This window comes from Rosa rugosa, chromosome 3 (genome assembly GCF_958449725.1).
Source record: "Rosa rugosa chromosome 3, drRosRugo1.1, whole genome shotgun sequence".
NCBI classification, from domain to species: domain Eukaryota; kingdom Viridiplantae; phylum Streptophyta; class Magnoliopsida; order Rosales; family Rosaceae; genus Rosa; species Rosa rugosa.
This window is the reverse complement of record NC_084822.1, coordinates 14732828-14746733: the sequence shown is the minus strand read 5'-3', so window position 1 is coordinate 14746733 and position 13906 is coordinate 14732828. Positions and strand designations below refer to the sequence as shown.

Genomic DNA, 13906 nt, shown 5'->3' with positions numbered 1-13906 from the left:
TCGCTGTGTTGTGAGTGTAGAGGGTGCGTTTACTTATTGAATTGATATTCAGTTTAATTTGTACACTATTGTAATGTAATATGTGACTCTAAAGAACGAGTCGGTATTGACATTGTGAGTTCAGTTTGTTTGTTGCTTAGTTTATTTGAAAATTTTTCTAAGAATCTTCTTGTGATTGTTTGTTCTCGCGTTTCGGATTTGAATTCCTTTATTCAAAATTCGGGGCGTGACATTTTGGTATCAGAGCGTAAGGTACATATTTGGTGATTGTCAGTACTACTCGAGTGATGGCCCGTCTGCAGCGGATCCCCATCTGATGCTCTTCAGTACTGATATAATCATTGGGTATGTCGGAGTGTTAGGTGTCAGTCAGGGCATAAGTCTTTGGAACTTTAGGTTTGTCCTGTAGGTGAGGTGGTGGAGCTTTGTATAGCTCCTTTGAGTTGTTGTCTTTGAGGAATGGGAACCTCTGGATTAAACTCTGGTGGAGTTGGCGAGGATTGTTTCATGGAAACAATGTCCTTTTATACGATTGAAGTTGGTTGGTTAAGGTCATGGCGTTTGACTTGTGCTTGTATCTAATATCGGTATAAGTATTTGATCGATTGTAGTTGTGTCTCCCTAAGTTGAATCGATAGAGGTATTGGGTGGAATGCACTTATTAGGGATAGATATTTTGTTTAATAGCGTGGTGTCTTAGTGGAGCATTTTATTCGGCATACTATTATGTGTTTAAGGTGACTCCGAGGTATCTATGCTAATCTTGTGTGAAGTTTGAGTTCTTAGTGTGATTTTGAGAATGCTTTGTGGTGACGCTATGTCCACTAGGTGATGAATCTTCAGAGAGGCCCGACTAGGGGTAAAGGTATGGTTTCATCTTAGGAGGAGTTCTATCTTGTGGAGAATGTAGTACAACTTGTTTCATTTGTTGTTGAGGCAGTTGATGCTACTCGCCTATCTAGGTTGACTAAGGAGGTCACTAGACTAGGGCAAGGGGATTTCAAGTTGGTTCAGATTTCCTGTTGGCCGATCAATGAATCGAAAACATGGAGACCTACTTTGATATGGTCGTCTGTAACGACATGAAGAAGAAAGAGGTAGCTACGTTCCTCCTCGAGTGTGAAGTAAGACGTTGGTAGGATTTTGTGCTGAGGATTAGGAATATAGCCACCATGACTTGGGAGGGTTTCGTGGAACTCTTCCGGGACATATACCTTTCTGCTCCAGTGATGGAGAAATTGGAGTTTGACATCAATTACTCTAGTTCAAGGGATTAAGAGTGTCAGGGACTATGAGGCCAGGTTCTTGTGGTTGTATCGGTTTGTTTGGCCGATAGATCCAGTGTTCTTGACGCGGAAGTTCCAAGGGGGAACTGAGTCTAGTGATCAAAGTGGGAGTGGTTCTTTTTCAGTTGCATCATGTAGCACTCATCCTTGCTAGTGCTTTGGCATTATACAGGAACTCTAGACGTCTTGGAAGGAGATGACAACTACGGAGGATTCTAAGAAAAGGGGGAAAGATAGTTACAGAGAGCAGTAGTGCGTCAAGTACTCAGGGTGGGTCCTGGAAAGGGCAGAGGACCCATAAGTAGACTTCAATTGGTGTAGCTGCTGAACTTAGTTTGACTACACTCGTTAGGCAGGTAGAGCCTTGAGATGTTTCAGAATGGGAGGTGTTTAGTATTTATTAATCCTTGATTTTAGTGAAGCATTGTTTTTCTACACATTTGTTTTGTGTTGGTTGACTCAGATGATTCTAGCTAGATCATTGGGTGACTTGTTTTATTGGTGTGCTTTTGAGAATGAATTGTTTTGGTGATACATCTTTATATTGTGTGGTGTTGGATTTCTGCTTGATGTCTGTAGTTAGACTTTTGAGGGTGACTGCCTGTTGTGAGTGGTTGGTTGCGTGATGCACCCTTCATGGTTGTGGTAGTTGAGATTGTGTGGCAGCCTTTGTAGCAGTGCTTGTGTGATTTTGTGGTAGTACTGGGTAGTGGGCTGTGTGACGATAATTATGTGTGCAGTGCCATGTGATGATTTGTGCGTGGGTTAGTTGAGGTTAGACCTTAGCATGATTTTGTGTTCTGAGGTGGTAGAACACCTATTGAATTGTGATGCATGCTCTGTTGTCTTTATGAATAAGTTTCTGTGTGATTTTGATGCATGCAGAACTTGTTGTGATTTTATGAAAGGTCGATTGTAAAAGAATGTTGTATTATTGATTCGAGTGAATGGCAGATTTCTTTTCCAAATTCTCGTAGTGCTAGAGTAACATTATCAACGAGGTGTTACATATACTGTTGTGATAACAGATTTCTGGACTCTTGAGTAGTCTGCGTATAGTGCAGTAGTTTCAGATGCCGTTGTTGGGTTGTGTACGGGAATGGAATTCTGGAGATGGTTGTGATACCACCAAGTGCTGTGGTGAGGATGACTAGTGCAGTGATACTAGGTAGGGTGTTGTTATTAATTGTGGGTCAAGGCAAATTTCATTTCGAAGTTTCGAGACTATCCTAGAATGCCACAAGGATCACTCGAGATGCGGGTGTATCATTTTACCCACAGATTGAGTGACGGATTGATCAAATGAATCAAGTGATTGAGGGTATGTTGAAGGCATTTGTTTTGAACTTCAAAGTGAAGTTAAGACTAAGGTTCGCTAAACTTGTTGCGAGTTTGGTGAGAAGTGGAGATTCAGCATTTGAGTTGCTTTATCTCCTAGTGTTCCTACTGTGCGGAACCTAGTGATGTGCTGCAATTACAGAAGTTGTGACGCATAGAATGTTTGAATGATCATCAAGTGGAGTGGTAGAGTGTCGGAGTGTAGTGATGCTAGGTATTGTACCTGTATCAGATGTTTGACCTAGACATGTCGTACGTGTGGAGTGGGGACTATTCTAGAATGCTATGAGGAATTACTCGAAGTGTGAGTGTAGTATTTCATCCGCAGATTGTTGGACGGACTGAACGAGTGAATCAGGTGTTGGAGGTGATGTTTAAGGCATGCAGTTTTAACTTCAAATGTGAAGTTAAGACTGAGGTATGTCGGACCTGTTGCGTTATGATGTGAGGTGGAGCTTTGGTGTTTATGGTTACCTCGTCTTCTAGATTATCTGTTGGGGAATGTCTTGGTGTGCCAAGCTGGAGAAGAAAGTCTATGAGGGTTCAGCGTGCGTGATCGTAGTGGAGTTGAAGTGGAAGTTGGTGCGACCATCGTTTGTAGTCGGTTTGTATTCCAGACGGGACTACAGAACAACGTTGAGTGAAAATTTTTGACTTGTTATTAAGTTGGCAAAGTCATCACAATGAGAGCAATCTTATTTAAGGACTAGAGGCAGAAGTGAGAATGTGTTATCTGTTCTTGGACAATCGGTATTTCGTTATCGATGTCCGAATTCAGATGTTGCTATAAGGAGCAGGTTGTTCCTAAGACGGCTTTTGGGATTATGTGCGGACATTTTGATTTGTCGTCATGTCTTTTTGTCTAACCAATGCACCTCCTACCTATATGAACTTGATGAACCGCATGTTCAATCCTCACTTGGATATGTTTGTGGTAGTATTCATGGATGATATCTTGATTTGCTCCAAGTCGTTGGAGGATCATGATAAGCATCTTCGGATTGTACTACAGGTTCTGAAAGAGGAAAATTTTATGCCAAGTTTGAGAAGTGTGACTTTTGGCGAGAAGGGAAGTTTACACCAAGGTTGTCAGACCTTTTGAGATGGTGGAGAAAGTTGGAGAATTGGCATATAGGCTTGCCTTACCTCCTTGTATGTCTGGTATGCAAAATGTTTTCGTGTGTTCATACCGAGAAAGTATATCCATGACGAATCACTTGTGATTGATCATGGTGCGATCGAGGTGGAGGGGGACATGATCTTTGTTGTTGAACCTGTTGTTTTTATATAGGTTGACAAAGTGACATCGAAATAAGTAAGTTGACTTGGTCAAGGTTTTGTGAAGTCAGCACAATGTGAATGCATCTAGAGTGGGTTTTGAGAGCGAGATATCCGCATCTGTTGGTGGACCAGTGTACTTCAATTTCGGGACGAAATTTCTTTAAGGAGGGTAGAATGTGATGCCCCGGAAATTCGTATTTATTTTCCAGAATCTAAATTGTGGGTATTGGACGGTTTCGTGGCTCGTGGACGGAGCGGAAGTGTTCCGGACGAATATTTAGTCGAATATTTTGGTTTTAGGGGGGTCACAAAGGTTGACTTTTTATTCGTTGGGATTCTCGGAAAACTTCCTTCACGAAAGTCGTAGAGCGTGTCGATATGAGTTCGTAAACATGCGGAACGCAAGAATCGGAGTTCGTATGAGAAAGTTATGAGCAATTGAAAATTGGGAAAATTCTATAAATATAAGAAAATTTGGGAAATTTGCAAAGAAGGACAGAATTTCCAGAACTCCAGAAATTCCTCCCCATTTCGCTCCCGAGCCCAGTTTCGCCCAGCCGACTTCGCCGGCTTCGTTCTCTGCCGTCCGGCCACCATAGGCCGAGATTCTTGTCCCTATCTCTTCGTCTCTGTCCCAACTTCATCTCCGTGAAGTTTCACGGTGTGGGTAGGACCGTGCACGACGCAGCAACGCCGAGAAGTAGTGGCGGCGCTGCAACAAATCGCCCAAATTCGGGGCTCACCTTTGTCCGGCCATATCTTCTTCCACAGGCCTCCAATCGAGTTGATTCCAAAAGGGATTTTTCTCGGCTTGAGCTCGATTACAACTTTGTAGAAGACATCGACGGGAAATAACCAAAGTGGTAGCCGCTACAAGTCGAAGAACATGGTGCAGTCGAGCTGGAAATCACCTCCTTTCCCCACCGTCTTTCTCCCTCCTCCGGCCACCTTTTGCCGTGATTCTTGAGGGGATTCTGCACTTCTGAGGATGTAGATCATTTCCCCTAAGGTGGGTTGCAACGATTCGATCTGAGGTGATCGAATTGTGGAGCTTTTGAAACTAGGGTTCATCCGATCTGAAAATTTTGTGAGGTAAAATTCGACTCTTTTGGCTTATATTCTGACTTTGATGTAGTTATGAAATTTGTAATTGGAGTTGAGATGAAGAACTTTCATATTGGGAGTTTTGTCTCATTCTAAAACACACATTCACATTCAACACAACAACATCTCTAAGATGATCTAAGTTCTCTCTAGAGCAACCTCTCTAAGAGCAACTCCTCTCCTTCTCTTTCTCTTAGCGGTGATCACACTCCTAGTCCTAGTCTTCTCAGAAGCCGACTTTCAGTGCCACCAAACCCTCTGTCAACGTACTTCGGTCCTAGTCTCCTCGGGAGCCGACGGTAGTGCCGCGACCACAACGGTTACGGAATCAGCCAAGCAAGGGTAACGCCCTAGCAACCCAGCCAAGCTAAAGTCACGCTTTAGCAAGATCTCAATACTTCCCGGTGATTTCGCTCTGCTCAATCTGCAATATTGAGTATCGATTGTGTGAACAAGAAGAAACTTCAGCAAAGTCCTCACCACGAGGCACAAAGAATCCCACGACGAGGTTGGTGCTCTCCTCGTCTACAATCGCTTGAAAAGAAGTCAGGTCAAGGGACATCCCCGACGACCGCACCCGAACGGTGCTGGCACGCCCGCGCAGAAAATAGACTGTTGACCAGCTGCAACAAAACTGGAGCCAAACATTTTGGCACGCCCAGTGGGACTACATCAGAAGTTTTTTCTCTTGAAGCACATTCAACCACCGGCCTTCAAAACAAACATTTTGGCACGCCCAGTGGGACAAGGTTAGAATTTTTTTTCTTTTCTTGAAGACATTCAACCACCGGGCTTCAAAACAAACATTTTGGCACGCCCAGTGGGACAAGGTTAGAATTTCTTTTCTCTTGAAGACATTCAACCACCGGGCTTCAAAACAAACATTTTGGCACGCCCAGTGGGACCACACCAGAGTCTTTTTATGTTCACCATCATTGGGATGCCAGAGGAAATTCTTTACCAAAAGAAATTCCTGAAGTCATGGCGACGATAGAAGGCTATGTGCCCATTCCCATTCCAGAGAATGCGAGCATAGAAGAGCGGCTTGATATCCTTCAAAAGAATTCTACCGCATACCATGAGAATCTGAGTAAAGCCCTCGCGGAGGACCGTCGACGGCTCGATGAGTTCACGATTCCAGAACCTGCTCGCGAAGAGGTCATTTCTGAGACTAACTTGCCTATAGGTGGCAATCAACGTAAGGGTCTCACTGTTGAGTCACAGCCTTACACAGAGGTTGTGCATGGAGAAGACGGTCCACAAGAATGTTTTTCTGACAATGAAATTGTCTCTGAACATATAGCTGATTTCTCCACTGATCAAGCCAAATACGTGGCTACTGATCAGATGCATGGGGGGCAAGATGGAGCCCATGTTCATTCTGTTGATCACCAAAAGGAATTTCTTAAAAATTCTAATAGCCAAGCGGTGATTAAATATGATCTAGGCGACCAAATTGTTGTTTTTGAGGCTCTTGATCATGAGAATTCAAACCAACAAGTGGTCGTCTATAATGGCCAATCTGTGGCTAATGCTATGCCAACAAAGATACTTGGGGGGCAAGATTACTCCTCCTACGAGCCAAATTGCTTCCAATTCTTCAACGAGAAGTGTCTTTGTTCTTTTCCTACAAGCTCTCACAGGAGGGATTTTTACCCTACAAATTTTAATACATCGGAGCGTGGAATGAAGCATAGATGGCCTCCCCCATGGTCTTCTAGAGGTTAGCCAAACGTGTCATTGCTAGCTCCTTGCTTTGTTGTTAATTTCCTGTCAGTTTTCAGTTTTCACTTTTATTTTCGTCATTTGTGAATCATAACGGAATAGGTGAAGTCTCTTTTGTTAATATTGGCCTAAAACTCCTTATTGGTGCCTAGTTCAGGTCCCTTAAGGTTAAGAGAGGCTTTTATTAACACTTGTTGAACTGTCTTCACACTTATGACCTTTCTCATCTTAGTAAGTATAGCCTATGTGAAATGGTGTCTAGAAAGGGGACAACGTTCATGACAGGTTCTTGAATCCAGAAGTGCGTGCAAATGAGCCTAAACCACTATGTGGGAGTAGCTCATGCCAAAATGGATTCTGCCTCTATTGTTCCCCCTCCCCCATCTGTCATTTCAGTAAGGTTGCCCAAAGGATTTGATAGAAAATTTGTGTCTAGACGACTATACTTGGGCTGCATGTCTAAACCTTGATTCACAATGTCTAAAAAAAAATAATAATAATAAATACAAAAATAGAAAAAGAGTTTCAAATTTGTGCGTCGCGGAGGATGCAAAAAATTGTGTTATTGCCTAATAGTGGCTGGAACTTGCTAATATACTTAAGAGGCCATTGGTATTGGTCTGGGCACATATACAAGAGGCATTTAATATGCCTAGTATGGTATTAGCAGTGGAGGAGGTCAAATCAATATTTTTGCCAATAATTGTGGCGAAAACTGGGTTACGAATTGTTGGTAGCGAAGTGGTTTTAATTACATGGCCTCGCAAAGGATGGTTCGCGAAGGAAGACTGGCGATTAATATATGTATGCTCATTATATATAATTAAGAGGGAGAGAGGCCACTGTTCAAGTAATTTTAGTCAAGCCAATACAAGTGGCTTTGGAGCAACAACATTATAAGAGTAGTGTTGATTCAAGACCCCTTCAGTCAAGACGAAGACCTTTGACTTCGAGGTCTGGGGGGCAATGTTTGGACCCAAAATGAACATTTTGGCCTGACAAGCACGTCTTGGAGAAATCGAGCCAATGTCAGTGGCTCAAGCTATATATTGTCGACAAGTTCGAAATATATATTTAGAGGCTAAATAAAGCCTATTATGGAAGCATGGAAGCATGGAAACATGAAAAGTCAACTTTAGCACATTTTCCTACTTCGGCTAGGAGAAACCGAGCTAAACAAGGAAGGAGGGGCGGCAGACTGACCAAATGAACTTGAAATGAGCTGAAACTCTGCAGATCCATTATAGACAGACCAAGGATAATTTCTTATGAAGAGTGCCAGAGATTTTTTTGAGTGGAAGGCCTTCAAACAATCAGTCCAATTTTCTACAGAAGCAAAACTGGAAAACTGGACCTGTAAGAGGTCCAGCAGCGTTTCCGGCCCAACCACTATATGAAAAGCTCTGAAATTTGACCAGTGTGATCTACACTCATAGTGGAACATTTGTTATGAAGAGGTCATAGTCAAAATCGGAATGCTTGTTGGAGAAATAATTGAAGGAATAAAGGGGCAGAAAGTGACCTAAAAACAGCTCAATATTTACATGTTCATGTTTCCTACCCACATGAAGAAAGCTAGATGCTTCTCTCTTTTTCCTTGGATATATTTTTCTTCTACAATCTCTTTAATAGATCATCATCACTTCCATGTTGTTGCACCTTCATGCTTTGCTTTCATTTCATCATTTCTCTATCTTTTCCATATTTTACAAATCACTTTCATACTCCACTTTCATTATTTTTCTTCCACTCATCATTTCACTTTTCTTTTTCTTCCCTATATAAACACCTTCTCCTCTCATTCTAAAACACACATTCACATTCAACACAACAACATCTCTAAGATGATCTAAGTTCTCTCTAGAGCAACCTCTCTAAGAGCAACTCCTCTCCTTCTCTTTCTCTTAGCGGTGATCACACTCCTAGTCCTAGTCTTCTCAGAAGCCGACTTTCAGTGCCACCAAACCCTCTGTCAACGTACTTCGGTCCTAGTCTCCTCGGGAGCCGACGGTAGTGCCGCGACCAAACACCAACACCAAGACACATTCACATTCAACAACAACATCTCTAAGATGATCTAAGTTCTCTCTAGAGCAACTCCTCTAAGAGCAACTCCTCTCCTTCTCTTTCTCTTAGCGGTGATCACACTCCTAGTCCTAGTCTTCTCAGAAGCCGACTTTCAGTGCCACCAAACCCTCTGTCAACGTACTTCGGTCCTAGTCTCCTCGGGAGCCGACTGTAGTGTCGCGACCACAACGGTTACGGAACCAGCCAAGCAAGGGTAACGCCCTAGCAACCCAGCCAAGCTAAAGTCACGCTTTAGCAAGTTCTCCTCACTTCCCGGTGGTTCTCGCTCTGCTCGATCTACAACATCGAGTATCGATTGTGATTTTCAAGAAGCTCAGCAAAAGTCCTCGCCACGAGGCGCAAAGAATCCCACGACGAGGTTGGTGCTCTCCTCGTCCACAATCGCTTGATAGAAGTCAGGTCAAGGGACATCCCCGACGACCGCACCCGAACGGTGCTGGCACGCCCGCGCAGAAAAGAGACTGTTGACCAGCTGCAACAAAACTGGAGCCAAACAGTTACTGTGGTTAACCTGGGTGCAATGTCATCGTAAGACTGAACCTCGACGGAGGCAACGGGTTACGGTATGGTTAGAGCTCTAGTCATGTTGCATGCACAGTTTCATGATGGTAACTGGGTTACTGCATCATGGGTGTGTAGTCTGTGTTTGCATAGTTTCATGATGGTAACTGGGTTACTGCATCATGGGTGTGTAGTCTGTGATTGCATAGTTTCATGATGGTAACTGGGTTACTGCATCATGGGTGTGTAGTCTGTGTTTGCATAGTTTCATGATGGTAACTGGGTTACTGCATCATGGGTGTGTAGTCTGTGTGTTTACGTACCTTCATGGTGGTAACGACGTTACTGCATCATGAGTACGTAGTTTTCGGAGAATGTTCTGATGTTCTTTCCTGAATTCATATGTGAGAATTGGAATGCTATGAATTCTATTGTTGATTTAATTGTGATCTCCTGAACTAAACTTTCGATGCAGGGATTACTATAATTGAATTGGGTGACTTTAGTGATCTCCTGAACTAAACTTTCGATGCAGGGATTACGATAATTGAATTGGGTGACTTTAGTGATCTCCTGAACTAAACTTTCGATGCAGGGATTACTATAATTGAATTGGGTGACTTTAGTAATCTCCTGAACTAAACTTTCGATGCAGGAATTACTAATTGTTACCGAGTGTGATAATATGTTTGGTTGTGTTTGTGGAGTTAAATGTTGTTGCTTTAATTTATCTCACGAGTTGAGAAATTATAAGCATGAGTGACGTGAGTCACTTTATTTGAGTTTACTCATACGGGCTGAAAAGCTTACCGGGTTTGTTGTTTACATTCCCGGTGCACTATTCTATGGTGTAGGGGTTATTGTGCAGGTTAGAATATCTATCAATCGTCATCAAAGCTGTGGTGTACGTTCGGTAGCGTGGACGTGGAAGGGTACTCTTGGTTCTAGTCTTTCGCTGTGTTGTGAGTGTAGAGGGTGCGTTTACTTATTGAATTGATATTCAGTTTAATTTGTACACTATTGTAATGTAATATGTGACTCTAAAGAACGAGTCGGTATTGACATTGTGAGTTCAGTTTGTTTGTTGCTTAGTTTATTTGAAAAATTTTCTAAGAATCTTCTTGTGATTGTTTGTTCTCGCGTTTCGGATTTGAATTCCTTTGTTCAAAATTCGGGGCGTGACATACTCGTTCTTTAATTGTGATACAAATAATTTTGTGATTTGTCACTAGTTTGACAATTCAGTTGGGAACAACTCGAATGTGAATTATTCTCTTATATTTAATTTATCGGTTATCATTGAGGTAGCGTATTTTGATTATAAAATTTTGTCGTTTGCCAAATTCAAATCTATCTACATGTGAATCATTCTCTTCTAATATTTTGTATATCAGTTATCATTTAGGTAACGTATTTTATTATGAAATTTTGTCATTTGCCAAATTCAAATCTATCTGTCACGCCCCGAATTTTGAATAATTAAATTCAAATCCGAAACGCGAGAACAAACACAAGAAAACACATATAGAAAATTTTTCATTTAAACTAAGTAACAAACAAACTGAACTCACAATGTCAATACCGACTCGTTCTTTAGAGTCACATATTACATTACAGATAGTTTACAAATCAAACTGAATGACAATTCAATAAGTAAACACACCACCACAACTCACTACCCAGCGGAAGACTTAAAACTAAGAGCACCCTTCCACGTCCACGCCATCGAACGTACACCTCAGCTTTGATAATGATCTCTCGATATTCAAACCTGCACAATAACCCCTACACCATAGAATAGTGCACCGGGAATGTAAACAACAAACCCGGTAAGCCTTTCAGCCCGTATGAGTAAACTCAATTAAAATGACTCACGTCACTCATGCTTATAATTTCTCAATTCGTGAGATAATTAAAGCAACAATATTTAATTATCACAACAAAAACATCAAGTTCAAATTAATCAATATCATGCTCAATAAATTCAACCCAACTAAAACCCACATGCTCTGACTCTCAATTCATTTTATCTCACTTCCCACAATCTCCAACTCATTTTCCAATCACTACAGATCACAACCCACAACTATACCCACAATAAGAATTAAGCAAAATCAGTAATCCCTGCATAGAAACTTAGTTCAGGAGATCACATGAAAACAAACAATAGAAAAAGCGGTAATCCCTGCATATAACTTAGTTCAGGAGATCACCTAAAATCACACAATTCAATCATAGTAATTCCTGCGTATAGTTTAGTTCAGGAAATTACATTAAAACAAACAATACATTCGAAATCAAGTCCCACAAGAATGACAAAAGAAAGGACACCAACACTCTCTTTTAAACAATTATACCTATGGGCATGCAATAACACAAAGTTATTCCCCAAGCAGTATATTGTACTCAAAGGCATACAATAACACGAAGTTATTCCCTAAGCAGTACATTGTACTCAAAGGCATACAATAACACGAAGTTATTCCCTAAGCAGTACATTGGCAGACAGACTAGAGCTGTAACTGAATCGTAATGTGTCACCTTGGCCAAGGTTCAGCCTTACGATAATATTTGCCTCAAAATCACTCGACTCCTCATTTAATTCATCTCAACGACTCAACTATCGCACTTTACTCAATTACTCTTTATCATAATCAACTCAACATATAAGATAAATTATACCCTCTAAAGAGTAATGCTCAAATAACAATTCAATCAAATCACCATCATTACTTCACCAATGTCACACCATCCAATCTATATATTCCACGTAAATATATATATACGTAGTCATTCACGCAGGAATGACCACTAATACCAACTATAGTTTTATAAATTATTCCTCTCGAAAATCATTTTATATCAAAACATTGTTTTCACTTACCCATGAACCGTTGTCGATCAAGTTCATATATTTTAAAACAAATGATTTATTTTGATAAATATGATTTTTCATGCTAACAATTAAATATACTAAATTAAAACGTAACTACTTTATCAACCGAAACACCGTGAGATTTACTCACCTCCAAATCCTGCTGCGTCTTCAATACAGCCCAAAATCACTATCACAACCGTCCGCTCAACCAAAACCATCAATTACCTAATCAAAATACGATCCTAACTTAGCAATTGATTCATAACACACTCAAACGACGATCCAACGGTCAGATTCTCACGGATCGCCCTTAGGATCATCCTATCAAAATTATACGAAGATCCAACGGTCGGATCTTCGCGGATTGCAAACTGAAGATAATACGTAAAACCGAAACCCTAGCATGCATCAACCTTCTCCAAAATAACCTTATAATATATCAAAACGACCGTATCGATGCGTAGATGCATAAACTGAAAACAGAACACAAAAATATGGTCTGACGCGCCGCCACGCGCCGCCACAAGCGACGGGTCAGCAAGCGGTCAACGGTGGCGGTCAACGCCCGGTCAACCACCTCCAATGGCAAAGTGACCAACAACAAACTTTTTCAAAATGAAGAGATGAGCCACTTTCATACCTGGAGCAAAGTGAGATTCGGTCTAGATCGTCCTAGATCAAGATTGGAAGTTGGATTAATCTCGTGCGTCTGATCAGATCCTAGATCGAATCAGGGCCATCAAAAGAGTCAAACCTTGATCTAGCGCTCTACACCCCAAATCGTGATGCAAGCCTTATATGGGGATGATCAGGAGGAAGAGGACTACTCAAAACTGGGGACGATCGGCCCGTGCAACGCCGGCGTGGAGGAGTTCCGGCCGGGTCGGGTTTGGGGCTCGGTGGAGGGCTTCGATCCAGCCCTGGAGGCTGTGACAGAACAAGGCGACGCCACGGGGCGTCTGGGCGGCTCGCGGCGAACGCGGGAAGCGCCGGGTCGTGGCCGGAGGAAGCGCAACGGCGCCGCTGGCGTCGGGTCGGGTCGGCTGTGTGGGAGAGGAGAGAGAACGGAGAGAATGGGGGGCTGAAACGCAAAATGGAAAAATTTCTGGATTTCTGAATAAATCCGGATTTTTTCTATATTTATAGAAAAATCCCCAAACTTCAAATCTTCATAACTTCTTCATACTAACTCCGATTTTCACGTTCCACATGTCCACGAACTCGTATCGACGCGCTCTACGACTTTCGTGAAGGAAGTTTTCGGAGAAACCCAACGTATAAAAAGTCAACCATTGTCACCCCTCTAAAACCGTATTCTTCGACTAATAATTCGTCCGAAACACTTCCGCTCCATTCACGAGCCACGAAATCGTACAACCGAACACTTTACTAATTCCTGGAAACCATTAGAAATTAATAACGAATTTCCGGGGTCTTACACTATCTACACGTGAATCGTCCTCTTCTAAGATTTTGTATATCAGTTATCATTGAGGTAGCGTATTTTATTATGAAATTTTATCGTTTCTGAAATTAAATCAAAGTTGGACAAATTCTATCCGAATCAATTGATCGAATGTGATTCATCCTCTAGTAATTGATTTACGTACCATTTATCCGGTTGAGATAAAAGTATTTTTAATTATGAAATTTTGTTGTTTCTCACACCCAATCAAAATTTGACATTTTAGTTAGGGAACAGTTG

The 13906-nt window shown here is 41.7% G+C and overlaps 1 long non-coding RNA gene across 1 annotated transcript; it reads right to left on the bottom strand.

The window, feature by feature from the left end:
• Positions 1-10863: 10863 nt before the first annotated feature.
• On the bottom strand, positions 10864-13088 carry LOC133736941 (uncharacterized). Its single transcript, XR_009859771.1, has 3 exons — positions 12842-13088; positions 12350-12426; positions 10864-11108 (listed from the first exon to the last, which is right to left on the bottom strand). It is a non-coding gene; the product is annotated as an uncharacterized LOC133736941 (long non-coding RNA).
• Positions 13089-13906: the final 818 nt, after the last annotated feature.